This window comes from Ovis canadensis, chromosome 14, assembly GCF_042477335.2.
Source record: "Ovis canadensis isolate MfBH-ARS-UI-01 breed Bighorn chromosome 14, ARS-UI_OviCan_v2, whole genome shotgun sequence".
Lineage (NCBI taxonomy): Eukaryota > Metazoa > Chordata > Mammalia > Artiodactyla > Bovidae > Ovis > Ovis canadensis.
In genome coordinates this window covers 27,599,303-27,614,208 of record NC_091258.1, presented here as the reverse complement: position 1 = coordinate 27,614,208, position 14,906 = coordinate 27,599,303, and the positions used below count along the sequence as shown (strand labels likewise).

Here is a 14,906-nt window from a genome sequence, read left to right as displayed (position 1 = left end):
GCTGCCTAAGCAAGCATTTTTAACTGACAGACTTTTAATTAGGAGCTATATAAACTGGAATAAATTGTTTTGAAATCTCCCAACAAATGCAATGCCAGGTTGAACTTTCTGGTGACTTTAAAAAAGTGCTAAAGTTATCCAGGGAGGGTGTGGGAAGGTAGCTTTCCAGGAGTGGCGGTCATTGGCCAGCACCATGAGGTCACTGTGGCAACACCGGGTTACGTGGACTGCTACGTGCAGCTTCTGTTTAATTATGCAGGGTAGGTTTAATTTTTTAGAATCAGGTTTGCACATCTTTGAAATCATTCTTCTTTTGAAGATTGATTTTTTTTATGACTTTGCATTTGTTATTGGGTAGCATAATATATTCTGACACTGGGTTTGCAAAATTTAAAAAAAAAAGTCTGTAATAGACTGTTGTGTACATTTCTTCAGTCTTTTCAAAATGAAAATTCACTTAAATATTTTCAGACTTACTCCCAGAGAGTTTGAGCACATGTGCAGTGCTGTGGGGACAGTGGAGGAGGTGCCAGCAGGACTTGCAGCCCCCAGAGTGGGTGTCCCTCTTTCTGGCCCACAGCCCTCTCCAGGGCTTCAGCCCTTTGGCTATTTGGGTTGTACTTTTCTGGACCCTTGGTTGGGCTTGTCTCTCTTAATGCTCTGGTTCCCATGCGCCCCTCCGCTGGGACCATAGACATTTTATCCCGATGTGTGTGTTAACTGTCCATTGTTGAGCTGCAGCACCCTGGGCTCTTTGGAGGACGCCTGTGGTGTGAATTGTTCCATTGTCCCCTTGAAGACCGGAGAGGAAAAAGAGGCAGGGAGAGTGATGTAGTAGACAGAGTGCAGAGCTGGAAGCGAGGGCACTGTGTGTTTCAGAACTTGCAGTGAATCCCTCTGCAGCTCTTCTTCTGAGAGCAGAGTCACAGATCACAGAGTGGAAAAGGTGGGCGTGACTCAGCTCCTAAACCAAGGACAAGCAGAGGGTGTGGGCCTTGGTGCTGCAGAGCCCTTTGCTTCAGGCAGGCCATGGGTCCAAACCCAACTGACCTCTGCTGCGGTGACTGCTCAGCCTGCCCGGGGTCTGTGTGTGAACACGTGGAGTGGACGCTGGGCTGGGCTGGGTTTGCCTGTGGAGCTGCATATGGCTCATGAGGCTGTTGGTGTGGGACCAGTGTTCCTTTGTGGACAGCGTGGCCATTTTCACAGGCCTCAGTCCTGAGGTCTGTCCTGTGTGTTTCAACTTCATCTTGAATATTGCTTTGCATTTTAGATCAATTTTCTTACACACACCATCCCCCACAAAATTTTTACTAGTAGTAATTTAATAATCGTGTTAATGTGAACTCAGGCCAGCAGCAGCCCAGACACTGGGCAGCTTGTGGGATCTTGGTTCCCTCCTGAGCAGGGCTGAGCGCGGGCCCCTGGCAGTGGAGTGCCCAGTCCTAACTACTGGACTGCAGGGAATCCCCTCACTCACACCCCTTCATCACTGTTTTACATGGAGACCGTTGTCACTTGTTTTTCCTTTTGATGCAGTTTTTAGCACTAAAAGGGTATGATTCTGCTTTCTTAGAAGTAAAACCATTAACTTTGTGTTACACATTTAGAGGTCACATATTGGGTTGGCCAAAAATTCTTTCAGTTTTAAAGTAAGAATAAGATACATTTTTCATTTTCACCAAGAACTTTATTGAACGATGTATTCACTGTTTTGTTCCACTACCTTCTGCCATTTTTCAGGTAATTTCATAAAAATCTGTCTTCCCAAAGCTTTTTATCTTTTTGAGCAAAGAACTGTTTCTGATGCCTTTTGCAGTCTTCCAGGGAATTGAAATTTTTTCCATTAAGAGAACTTTATAAAGATTCAAGTAAATGGAAATCTGAAGGTGCAATGTCTGCTGACTATGGCAGATGTATCAGAACTTCCCAACCAAGCTGTAACAGTTACTGCCTGGTCATCAAAGAAACATGCATTCTTGTGTATCCTGATGGAAGATTGTGTGTTTTCTATTGGCTAATTCTGGCTGCTTTTCGTGGAGTGCTGCTTCAGTTGGTGTGATTGGGAACATTATTGAATTAATCATTTGGTTTTCCAGAAGGAGCTCATAATAGAGGACTCCCTTCCAGTCCTGCTGTATGCACACCACCACCGGCCTTTGGTGAGGTTAGTGGTGGTTCATTCTGCTTGCCCTGAGATCTCTTCTGTTCCACATTATTGTGCAGTATCCACTTTTCATTGCCTGTCACAATTTGTTTTAAAATTGGAACATTTTTGTTTACGTTTAAGAAGAGAATTGCACGCGGGAATACGGTCAATACTTTTTTTTTCTTTTTGCTTAACTTTATGTGGAACCTTAACATCAAAGTGATGAGCACAATCTAGATGGTGCAAATGATTTTCACTGCTTGATTTGGATATTTTAAGTGTGTCGGCTCTCTCCCTCGTAATGCAACGTTGATTGTTCCCAGTTAATATCTTGATTTTGATCGCTGCCAGCTTCAACTCGTCTGCCTGACTCTGGAGAATCGTCCAGGGAGAAACCTCTAGCATGAAACTTTGCAAACCCCTTTCGACACGTTTGTTCATATACAGCACAAATCTTTTCTTTGCATTTCAGTTGTGATTTTACCTTTCTTGAAATAGTAAAGCATAATTACTGAAAATGTTTCTTTTTTTCCATATTCAGTATTAAAATGCGCACACAAAAATTCACCATTTTTGAGTTTTTAGAAAATGTGTGCTGATGTGACAGCTGTCACAATATAATCTAACAAAATTGTTTTGAATCAAGTTAAAGACATCTAAGCACTACTGGAGAGAGCCATCTTATGGAAAAAACAGAGTGAACTTTTTGGCTAACCCAGTATAATTGTGCTCATGATTCATACATAGAGCTGCTTTTACCTAAATATTGTCCATCTTTCAGAAATCTTTTGTTTTTACCAGAGAGAGTGGAACTTACTCACCCTTTAGTGCTAAGTAGGAAGGGTAAGAGTTTTGTTGTTGTTGCGCACCTATGTGCATTTTGAACAACATCTGCCGTGGATGAAGGTGATGCTCTGTCATGATAGTTACCTGTGAGGTGATCAGAAGGATGTAGTTACATTTGATGCTTGAGATTGAGTCCTTTTATTTTGAAGGATCTGTGCGAGATTCTCTAGCACAGTGTCTTCCAAAATGTGAATCATGACCCGTCATTCTTAGTTAAGAAAATCTCCCTGCCCCAAGGACATAGACATAGCTTTCTGTACCGTCTGACAATGTTGTTGTACTTCTGCTGTTTATGGTTGAGCCTGTACTCTGTCCCAGACTGATGTCTGTGCACGAGCTGACTGCTCACAGCTTCATCCATGAGTGGACCTTTGCCTGCTGATCTGGAGTGCTTGCTGTCATGAATGGGGTCTCCCTGTGTGTGCCCACGTGGTGGTGGAGCTTGTGTGCGTCCCATTGGTCGCCTTGTCTGTCCTGGTGACACTGTACCGTTTTTCATCGTAGGTTCTAACTGTGCTGATGTCTTGAAATGCAACTGGCTTCTGTGTGTTCATCTGTATTTTGTATCCAGGAATTTTTCTTTTTCTACAGATGAGAAAACTTAAGAATGACACAGGCTGTTAGAATGTACCCAGGGTCACTGCCAGTACAGGGGCATGGTCAGAATTTTAACAACGGCCATTAGACGCCACTGACACTGATCTGAGCTTGCATGCATGGCCCCACATTGATCTTCAGGAAATTAACCTGGCTGCTTGTGAAGGTGGTAAGCTGGCACTCACAGATGCATCAGGGGCAGGAGAGCTGTGCCCAGGTGCAAGCTCTGTGACGGCAGAGTCAGTGGAGGTGTGCAGCCCTCTGGGAAGGAGGCCCGAGGGGCAGGGCCTCACTGTGGCCTGCCTGCTGCTGGGACGAGCACAGGCACCGAGGCAGACAGTGCTCTGTTTTTGGTGCATATTGAAGACTTTGTGTGACTTCTGTCTTGTATTCTCAGTCATAGAATACATAAGTGTCTTTTTTTAAGGTTATTCATTTGTTCATTTGTTGGCTGTGCTGGGTCTTTGTTGCTGGGCGGGCTTTCCTCTGGCTGCAGTGAGTGGGGCTGCTCTCTGGTTGTGGCGCGAGGCTCCTCACTGCGCTGGCGTCTCTGCTTGTGGAGCACGCGCTCTGGGCCACGCAGGCTTCAGTGGCTGCGGCTCCCGGCCCTGGAGCACAGGCTCAGTGCTCGTGGTGCACGGGCTTAGCTCTCCACAGCATGTGGGGTGTTCCCGCACCAGGAATCCAGCCCACGTCTCCCGCATTGGCGGGCGAGCCCATCACCACTGAGCCGCCAGGGAAGCCCTGTGAGGGCCGTTTTTGACTCTTGGAGTGAGAGCCGTGTCCCGTCCCCTCACAGCTTATAAATTGGCGTTACTTTACTGAGAGACCTGTCCTGTGTTTTCATTGTGGGCCTCTTCTCAGGAATCTAACTTAGTGCTAATGTCATTTTTCTGAAAATGGTAGCATACATGTCAGGTTAGGTTTGGGTGAGTATGGTTTTTCTTCATAATTCTCCTTTCTTGTCAGCTTTTACGAGATTGGGGACAGTTTGTGCTGAGTTGTGAGGCCCTCTCCCATATCTTTAAAGATACCATTGATAAATGTATATTAATTTCAGAATTTCACTAACTTGGGGTAAGCGGGTCAGTCCATCTAAGGGCTAAATGTTACTAATATTTTTTATTTTTCAAAAATATTGAAAAGTGAAAGTGTTAATCACTTAGTCATGTCCAGGTCTTTGCGACCCCCATGGACTGTAGCCTACCAGGCCTCTCTGCCCATGGAATTCTCCAGACAAGAATACTGGAGTAGGGTGCCATTCCCTTCTCCAGGAGATCTTTCTGACCCAGGGGTTGAACCAGGGTCTCCTGCATTTCAGGCAGACTCTTCACCGTCTGAGCCACCAGGGAAGCCCCTGATCCTTACTTCAAGATGTCTCAGCTGATGATTGATTAGTTTACTCTCGTAATTATAATTATTGAAAAATATGTAGTTAGGGCTTCCCTGGTGGCTTAGTGGTAAAGAATTCGCCTGTCAGTGCAAGAGACACGGGTTCAATCCCTGGAAGATTCCACATACTGCGGAGCAGCTGAGCCCACATGCCACGACGAGTGAGCTGTGCTCCGGAGCCTGGGAGCCGCAGCTGCCGAGCCTGTGTGCCCTAGGAGCTGTGCTCTGCGGTGAGGGAAACCCCGACCACAGCGAGGAGCCTGCGCACCACAGTGAAGAGGAGCCCCCGCTCGCTGAGACTAGAGAAAGCCTCGAAGACTCAGCATAGCCAGAAACAAATGCATAAAGTTATTTTAAAAAATAATAAAAAAGAGAAAAGTATGCAGTCAGAATGTTTTGTTTGCACGTGTCTTACAGTGTGTTGTCGATGTATTTAAGTCTAAAGGAAGTAGACAGTGGCTCCAGGAGGCAAGGGCTGCCCTGATGCTCTTGTGCGTTTTGGTCTGAGTTGCATTATTCTTGCTGAATGATCGTTCTGCTTTGTTCTCTTCTCACACCCAGGGTTTGAGATTTCCTAGTAATACTTGCTATTGGGAAACAGTGTGTCTTTTCTACGGGAGTTTCTCTTCCTGCTGAGGGTCATTTGCCAGGAAAGAAATTTGGATTTTAATGTTTTAATAGAAGAAGAATTTACTCACTTTTCAGAATGGAGACTCTTTGCTTGAGGGGTCTCCTGGGAGACTGGGCGGAGGGGACGCATGTGCACCGGTGGGCGTCTCCTTGCTTGGCGGCAGAACCTGTCGGCTGACGTGCTTGTCACTCTTAACAGTCTAGCACTGTCATTGCAACAGAGTGTCTTCTGGAAATTTAAGGTGGTTTAGAAATGAAGTGCAGCACCAGCACATTAAACATAGAAATTTAAAAGAGGAAGATCTCTCCTTCCTTGACTTGACAAGTTGAAAGCACGTTTGTTTGTGCAGGCAGGGCAACTGCGGCTGAGGGCTGGTGGGTGGGCGTCAGGCTCCCAGCAGGCCGGTCACCACACTTAGGCACACACCTGCAGGTTAGGCTGCACCCCACCGTGTAGCCCTTTGCACGAGGCATTTCAGGGTGCTGTTGCTGTGATTGTGTGTTTGTGTAGTCTTCAGGGTGGGGACCCCTCTCATGCCCAGGATCACAGCACAGATCACTCAGGACACATTAGATCACTGGTAGTCCAAAGACAATCTTGACTTGAGCCCTGACTTCCTATGAGTGGCGTGGCCTAGCTGGCCCACACTCTTCGCTTTATTAGGAAGGCTTGGGTCCTGCCCCTCAGAGCAGATTTTGGACCCAGGAGACGTGTGTCTTGGCAGGTATTGTGTCAGGCTGTTGGGTAGGCTTTCGTTTGGTGGCCAGGCAGCTGGGCTGGAGCATGGTCAGTGGACCGGTAGCTGGTGTCCCTATGTCCTTGTGAGGACAGATGGGACTTTGGGTCCCCTCTGAGCGTGAAGCTAGTCCTGCTCCAGTGACTTCCATGGAACCCTCTCATTTCTGTGGTCTTCCATCTCAAACCAACCCTCTCCAACTTATTTGGAGGGTGAGAATGGTAAGGATTCTCAAGGTTTTGTATTTAGGGGTGTGGGTAGGCAAATGGGACTAGAGCAGTGCTTATTTATTAGATTTGCTTGGGAAATATTAAAACAGTTTTGCACTACTCACCCCCAGACACACTTAATCTGAAGCATCTTCCGGGATGGGAATGTTCCGGGAACAAATCACTCGAGATTGAAGTCTTTGAAATACAAGGGCATGTCTTCTGAGCAGCCTGTTGTTTCTTCCGAGCCACTTGTTTCCACCTGGAGCGTGGAAAGTCCTGGGTGGCGGTGGGGTCTTAAATTCCTGGTGGGAGCCGGAGACTTGGAGGCCAGTGTCCTGTCTGTGTCACTGGCCCGGTTTCTGTGGTTAAAGAAGAGCGCATGTGTGTGTCACGCGGCTGTTTCCTCACCCAGCCTCTGCAGGCTGAGGGAGTGCTTCCAGTCTGAGCACTTAACTGGCTTGACTGGGGCTGGTGAACACACCTTGTTATACACCTTGTTCTGCATTTGATAATGTGGTCTGGTTTGAAAGCTTTGTGGCGGGAGCGAGGCAAAGGAGGAGCACAGTGTGCAGGTGTGTGCAGCAAGGGCGCTCGCAGCTCTTGGAATTGGTGGGTCCGGAAAGGAGACTATGGATCTTCGTTTCTGGACATGCGCTGATTTGGAGGCAAGGCAGCCCCCGCTCTCTGGGAGATGGCATGCTGGGCCTGTGACCCTCAAGAGCTGCTCAGGAGCCCACCGGGCACCATTGCTTGGCTGGGCTAGAGGGACGCGCTGGCCGGGGAGGGCATCCTTACTGTGTTTTTACCTCTGATTAATTTTGTCCATTAACCACATGTATTTGGGGTGAATTTTCACTTGGGTCAAAGGGTGCTTGGGAGCTGGGTGGATTGGAAGGGCACGGATGCTCGGAGGTCTGGAGCTGGGCACTTGACTGTGACCCTGGGAAGTGGCCTCCTCTCTGCACCCGCTCTCCCAGGGGTCAGTTGTGTTCTCTGCTCTGAGGCCAACGCTGGGCCTCATGCTGTGCCTGCTGGTGCCCAGGATGCGGTGTGCAGCCCTGGAGTTGAGTACAACAGTTGTCCTCCAGCATGATGGCCACCTGACGGAGAACCAGAGAGCGGGCCTGGAGAACAGCCCCGGGACACGGGAGTGGAGGGGAGGCGTCTCCTGTGAGGAAAACGGGGTGTCTCCCAGAAACTGGAAGCAGTCTGGAGTTGCCGGGGTGCCTGTGTCCCTGGGGCACTCACCTTTAGCGGGGTGCCTGCAGTGAGAACCCGCCCTCCGAGCAGGAAAGTGGGAGCTCCTTTGCTCTCTCTGTGTGTGTACGTGTGTGCAGGTACATGTGTGCGGATACGCATGTGCGTCACCAGGGTGGCGTCTGAAGTTTGGACTTGAATCCACCCCTCGAGAGCCCAGTGACTCCTGTGGGTGGAGTGGGGTGTGTAGGGGTAAACCAGACATGGCGCGTCCCCTTCTCAGCAGCGTGGTGGGAGTTGTGATGACACGAGTGGGGGAGCACTGGGGCTGCTGAGTCAGGAGTCTGGCCGGCTGCTGGGGGCTGAGAGAGCACAGGTTTGGAGCTGGATGACTCCAGGCTTCTGTCTGGGTTTTGGTCATGAGCTGGGCACAGCAGGTTTGGACTTGGAGGATCTTCTAGACAGGAGTGCCCCGAACCAGGGCAGGAAATACAGTCATAATTACCTTGGGGCTCATCTGTACGTATGTGTGATGTGGCCTGTCTCTCGTGTGGTGAGCTTTGTGTGTTCAGTGGGGAGCTCTGAGCTGGAGATCGGGAATGGGGTCTACCAGAGGGCTGGTCTGATTGCCCCTGGCGGGCCCACAGGAGCAGGAGTGCTGTGAGCAGAGAGGCTGCAGTGGGCTGTGATTCTGGACGCAAGTGTCACGGCCGCAGCCCTGGCTCCTGAGACCAGGTGTCTCTAGGGCCAGGTGCCAGTGCCCCCGGCCACGGCAGGTGACAGTGTCCTCTCTGTGGAGCGCAGGGTGCTGACTGGGAATTCTGAGTTTGCTGGGAGCTAAACACTGGTAGTCTGTTTCCTGACTTGGATCCCCAGGAAAGCTGTCTCCCGTCTTGGTGGTCAGGGTCTCCAGTGTGTCTCTGATGTCTGAGTGACCATGTTCTGTGTGGCTTGTTGTGTGGAAGGGGTGTGGGGCGCTTAGCACCCTAGGCCCAGGAAGTGCCCAGGGTGGTGGAGGGTGGTGTGTCCCAAGTGACAGTGTGCTGGTTTCAGAGACTGAATAGTATTGTTATTTGCAGTATTCTAGGTGTCGACTTCCGGAGAAGGCAATGGCACCCCACTCCAGTACTCTTGCCTGGAGAATCCCAGGGATGGCGGAGCCTGGTAGGCCGCCGTGTATGGGGTCGCAGAGTTGGACACGACTGAAGCGACTTAGCAGCAGCAGCAGCAGCAGGTGTCAACTTCATCATAAACACTGTGTTATCCTGTTACTGTCTTTATAGGAAAATCGAGATGCTTAGTGAGCAGCTTGTGCTTTTCAGGAAAACCGAGATGTGGTTGGAAGCTGCTTTTCTAGTCCTTGTGCTTAATGTCAGCTTCAGAAATCCTGTGCCAGCAACAGAAGGACAAAAAAGTCCTGACCCAGCTGTATACACACACGTGTAGCTCACGTGCAGACCTTGGGAGTCCACTGTCCACGAGCGCTTGTCCCGCCGGCCGTGCCCGCTTCCTGTCTGCGAGCCCCATCCTGACACGGCAGCACTGGTGTGTGTGAAGACGGGAGGGTGCTTGATGGGTCTGTGGAAACCGGGTTTGTGTATTCCTGAGACCACACAGCTCTCTTGGGAGAGCAGTGTTGCTGTGACCCTGCAGTGTCACCTCCGCTTCCCACCGGCAGTGTCGCGCATTCATATGGCCAGGCCACAGCGTCCGTTGATTTGATTTCTGGCATAGGTCTTTGGAGAGGCTTCTCAATAAAATCTGTTTTTTTTTTTTAAAATAGTCATTTTGGAAGATCATATATGGTGCCATTTGCTCTTTTTTTGATACTAGACTTTGAGTTTACTTTCAAATAGTTGAAATTGCTGTGTTTTGATGTAAAAATATTTGATGAATGAAGAGATGTTTTTAGTTGTCTCTGTACCTTTAAACTCCTAGTTTTGAATGAATACATGATGGATCATATGTATTATTTCATGTACCTACATGTTTTATTACTATTTTATTTTTGGCTTTGCTGGGTCTTTGTTGCAGTGTGGGGGCTTCCTCTGGATGTGGTGGGGAGTGGCTGCTCTTCGTTGGGGCACACAGGCTTCTCGTTGCGGTGGCTTCTCATCGCAGAGCACCTGTTCTCGAGCGGGCAGGCTTCAGCAGTGGGGGCACATGGGCCTGCTTGCCCCGCAGCATGTGAAATCATCCCAGACCAGGGCTCAAACCTGTGCACTCTGCATTGGCAGGTAGATAGCCACAGAACTGCCAGGGAAGTCTCAAGTTTCATGTGCTTTTGAAAGACCCAGATATATTCAGTATATCCCTCCAAGACATTTTTCCATTCATGGATAAGATTTTTGAGAGTCGCTTCTGTTGATATGTGTAGCTGCAGCTTACTTATGAGTAAGGGGGCTGTTTGCCTGTGGCTGGCCTGCCCACGAGGCCCCTCTGTGTGATATTTCTTAGTGACATTGATGACACATGCTGGTCGCCCAGGCCCTCTGGCTTCTCCTGAGCTGGACCTAGAGGCACGTTTCTGACCTTGGGTCCTGGGAGCTCATTTGGTCTGAATCATGGTCCTTTGCCTTGTGGGCAGGTCCCTGGGGAGGTGGAGGGAGGGAGTGGGGAGGGGACGGTGTGGTGGGACTGGCCCGTCTGAGGGGCAGGCGCGGCTGGCGTGCGGGTTTTGTCAGCGAAGGGTGAGTTCAGATTTTACTCTTCAGTGTGACAGTGAGTCTGTAGAAGCTACAAAATCTGTAACTCTGGCAAAGGCTTACTGTCAAACTCCTGAAAGGAAAACGTCTGCGGGTGGCCCTTCCAGGGCCCCGGGCCTCAGGTGCCTGCTCTGGGGAGAATGACTGGCCCATTCTGGTGTTCTCTCCTCAACTGGCCTTTCTGAGCACTGCTGTCCAGGAGCAGAATCCAGACAGAGGTGTCTGCTTGGGGTGCCCTCCCTGAGTCCCGGGCGTGAGCGCCTCTCCTGTACAGCCAGACACCCTAAAACCTAGGGGTTGTCGGAGTGACCCAAAGTGAAGGAAGGGCCATGGTGTGGTCCACACAGAGAGAGGCGACATGAAAAGAACTGAGGGGAAATTAGTATTTATAGGCGCTCACTGGATCCTCTTGTTTCAGAATCTCCTCACCGCTGCTCTGGGACACGCCTCTGTTGGATTTAATTTACAGTCATCAGCCACAGCTTTCAGCGATGGACTCGGTAAGAATTTTATTGCACCCGCTCTCTCTCAAGTTTGTATTGTTTTCATTGGTTTGTAAAAAGAAGTATTAAAGTCATTCTTACGTCTCCTTGCTGGTTTTCTTGGGCTTGATAGAGTTTTGTCTCAGTGTCTGGGTTTTGTCTTGGATTTCAGGGAAACAAGGGGCTGCAGGGTGGTGGTGAGCCCTGTGGGTCAGTAGGCAGCTTCCCTGGTGTGCCAGGGAGAGGAGGCCTGTGGACACATGAAGACACCGGGCAGCCTGGTCTGTGCAGAAAGCTGACTTCTTACCAGCTTTCTGTCTTAGTGGCTCCGTCCCCAGGGGCACGCTCGCTTCTCCTGTCTGGTGCTCTGTGCCTGTCGTGCCTACACCACCTGAGCCTCTCTGCTGTCACCCCTGCTGTCTGTTGTCACCCCTCTGCTGGGAAGCGGGGTGCCCGTGCTGCTCTGTGTGCGGGCCGGCGAGTAGGCACGCGTGGATTTCCTCAGGTTTGAGGCCTGCGTGTGTGGTTGGTAGGTGTGGGGTGGGCTCTTGGCCAGGTTGCCTTGAGCTTGCCTTCTCCTGGGAGTCCTGGTGCAGCCTCAACCTGGCTGGACACTCTGCTTTAGGACAGAGTCCTCCTCCCTTAGGGGGACATGTCCCAGGGGCAGTTGCTCATGTCTTCTGATCTGTGGATTGATAACAGTTGGAAAGAAAACTGTAGGCTCCTTTAAATGTTTCATACCTTGGCCAGGTATTAGGGTTTTAAACCAATAGCCCCAGAGAGTATTCTTTGCGTTTTGTGCTGTTTCCAGCAGACAGGGAAGAAGCCTTTCCTGCTGCTCAACCCCACGGACCCAACGGTTCCTCAGCGGTCCTGTGTGCGGCCACTTAGAGATGCACCAGGCCGGCCTCCCTGATGATGGAAGTGTTTCCTTGGAAATGGAGTTGAGTGTGATGGAGAACTCTTAGTTTGCAGGGTGGTCTGGAATGGGAGAGCAGCTGGCCCACCGGTGGGTGGTGCGGGGTGGGGGTGTGGTGGGCTCTGTTGTACCCGGGGGGGGGCCCCCAGGGCGGTCTTCCAGGATGAGCCCATGCTTTCATGGGCTGTCATGGGCTGTCTTGGACGCCAGGGCAGCCACTCAGAGCCTCTGCCCCGGGGCGGGAGGCAGAGAGGAGCCAGGCCCACCCACACCTGCAGGCTTGAGCCTGGCCTTTGTTTGGAGACTTGATTTATGACAAGAAAAAACAAGATGCTGCCTAAATGAGGTAATTAGTAAGCATTTGGTGATCCTTGATGAAAAGAAAACAATTTACCAGCCAGGCTGCTGACAGGTTCCGGGGCTGGCCTGATGGCTGTGGTGGATTTCGAGCAATGGGCGTGTTCCCGTTTGGACTGTCTGAGATGGAAGGGTTGTCATTTTGACAGTACATCACACAGGTAATCCAGGGTATCTGATGCTGTTGATCACTTTTGTGAACCATAAATATTCAGTCAATACTGATTATAATTGTCTTCAGAAATCCACTGTTTGGATGGGATAGAGATAAGGGTGTGACTGTGGGTGTGAATACGGGTAGAGGGGTCTACATTCCATGACCTTTCCTGGCATCTGAAGGCACAAGTTTAAAAACACAATAATTTTACAGGCTTTGTAATGCTTTTTCATTGTTATTCATATCATCCATTGTTCTTAATTTTTATTCTGACTACATAAGGTGGAATGTGAACCACTGAGGTCCCGTCTGAGGTCACCTTTTCCAACAGGGGTGGGCTTGTTAAAGACCCTACGTGTTTCTATCTGTGCTCGTGTCCCTCCCGGGTGTCCTTTAGGGCCCAGTTTGGATAGACTCTGGGCTGGTCTGTAGTGACTGTGGCTCTGGGGTCCATGACAGGGCGGGCTGATTGGATTTGCAAGTGGTTTTTTTTTGGATCACATGGTTTGAAGGTCATGCTGTGTTACAGTCACTGACCCTGCCCGCACCTGAGCAGCATTCGGCCACTGGAGGCTGTGGCCCTTGACATCACAGCACATGCGAGGGACCTTGGCTGCAGGGCCGTGGCGGGTGGATTTGCAGTTGGTGAGAAGCTGATAGAGCCTGTGCTAATAATACATTTGCCTGTTTAACAGAGATATTTGTCAGGATTTAAAAATAGATAATAAAGCACACTTTTGCCTCTTTCTCAAAGAAATATGCATAGCTAATTATACCAGTAAAACTTATGTATTCTAGAGTTTTGAGCATAATAACTTTTTATTATGATTTTAGAGTTCTGGCCGCTCTAGGTTCTCTTAAAATACATACAAAGTATGGAATATTAGATGTCATTTAAATTAGGTTTTATTAATCACGTGCTTTTGTTCATATAAAAGTTGGCCATTGTGTTTACATGCTTTCCCAGAAAAGTTCTCACTCTTGCCTACCACAGGTCTTGGTGGTCAGTAGAACATTGGTTCTCTTACACCAAGACGTTTGAGGTGCTGGGAAGACTCGTGTGGCCAAGGAGAGGGTTTGGGAAGCAGGCAAGTGAGAGGAACAGGGTGTCTGGGCCCAGCTTGCACTCTAGTTCCTCTGGGTATTTCTGGTTGCAGCGGCCTCAGGACTCTGGTTCCACAGCTGTGCTGGGCAGGAAGGAGCTGGAAGGGCTTGTGGGCTGTTAGTAGCAGCTCATCTGGTGCTTATAATATTGCAGTCATTTTCCTTCCATTGTTAGTAACAGGGATTCTCACGGAACCAGTGTTCTTTGTATTTATTTATATTTATTTGACCTACTGTGTCACTTGTGGAATCTGAGTTCCCCGACCAGGGCTTGAACCCGGGCTTCGGCAGTGAGTGTGAAGTCCTAACCACCAGGGACCACCAGGGAACTCCCTGTTTTATTTTTTGATGCCATCAGATTTTAAAAGCTGACTAAAGGGATTTCCTCTAAGTGTTATGTTAGAGGGTGAAGAGATGGCCTGCGTCTGCCTCAGAGCAGAGCTGCACAGCTTCTGTGAAACCCAAGCTGAACTGGCCTATGGGCCAGCATGGAGTCCCTCCTCCTTCCTGCCACCCCTCAGGACTGGGCTCTGTGAGGCTGCTGAGGTTTCTGCAGGCCTATGTTTCTGAGGCCATTCCTGAGCCCACTTGGACCTCAGTGGGAGGAGGAGGTTGGGTACGGTGGTGGAGGTGCTGTGGGCTGGTGGGCTGGTGGGCTGTCTGGGGGCTGACCAGACAGAGGTAGGGAGGAGGGTGTGGGCGGAGGTGGGGAGGCGCCTTTGTGGCTGGACCATGTTCACTCTAGAATAGATGCCTTTTTAAAAAATTAATTTTTGTTGGTATCTAGTTGATGTACAGTGTTGTGTTAGTTTCTGCCGTACAGCAGAGTGGCTCAGTTATACATATACATGTTCCCACTCTTTTTTAGATTCTGTTTCCATGTAGATCATTACAGAGTATTGATAGAGTTTCCGAGAGCTATCAGTTCTGTACATAGTAGTGCTTGTATGTCATGGAACTGGTGCCTTGATCGTCACTTGTGTTGTTGTTTAGTTGCTCAGTTGTATCTCTTTGTGACTCTTTGGACTGTAGCCCACCAGGCTCCTCTGTCCATGGGATTCTGCAGGCAAGAATACTGGAGTGGGTTGTCATTCCCTTCTCCAGGGGATCTTCCTGACCCAGGGATCGAACCCGTGTCTCCTGCATTGGCAGGAGAATTCTTTACCACTGAGCCACCAGAGAAGCCAGACATTTGTGTTGCCCCTGGGGAATAGGGATTTGGGTATTCTTAGCGTCAAGAAAAGGGATGGTGGTGAGGTTCTTGGTGTGCTGTGTTCTGAGGGTGAGGATGTTGTGTTTGATCCGCAGAATAGCCTGCTGGGGGTGCTGCAGGTGGACTGAGGGCTGACCAGGAGGCGAGGAAGGGAAGCAGAGCAGAGCCAGCAGCAGTGCAGGGCTGTGGCCGAGGGCAGCGTGGGCCCC

General features: G+C 49.8%; 1 protein-coding gene across 9 annotated transcripts in view; it reads left to right on the top strand.

The window, feature by feature from the left end:
* Positions 1-14,906, top strand: part of ANKRD11 (ankyrin repeat domain containing 11) — a 118,015-nt gene that overhangs the window by 39,831 nt on the left and 63,278 nt on the right. For all 9 annotated transcript variants that reach the window (XM_069552693.1, XM_069552698.1, XM_069552696.1 and 6 more), the window contains exon 2: positions 10,884-10,965. The gene's annotated coding sequence lies outside the window, so the exon portion shown is untranslated. The remainder of the gene's footprint in view (positions 1-10,883; positions 10,966-14,906) is intronic.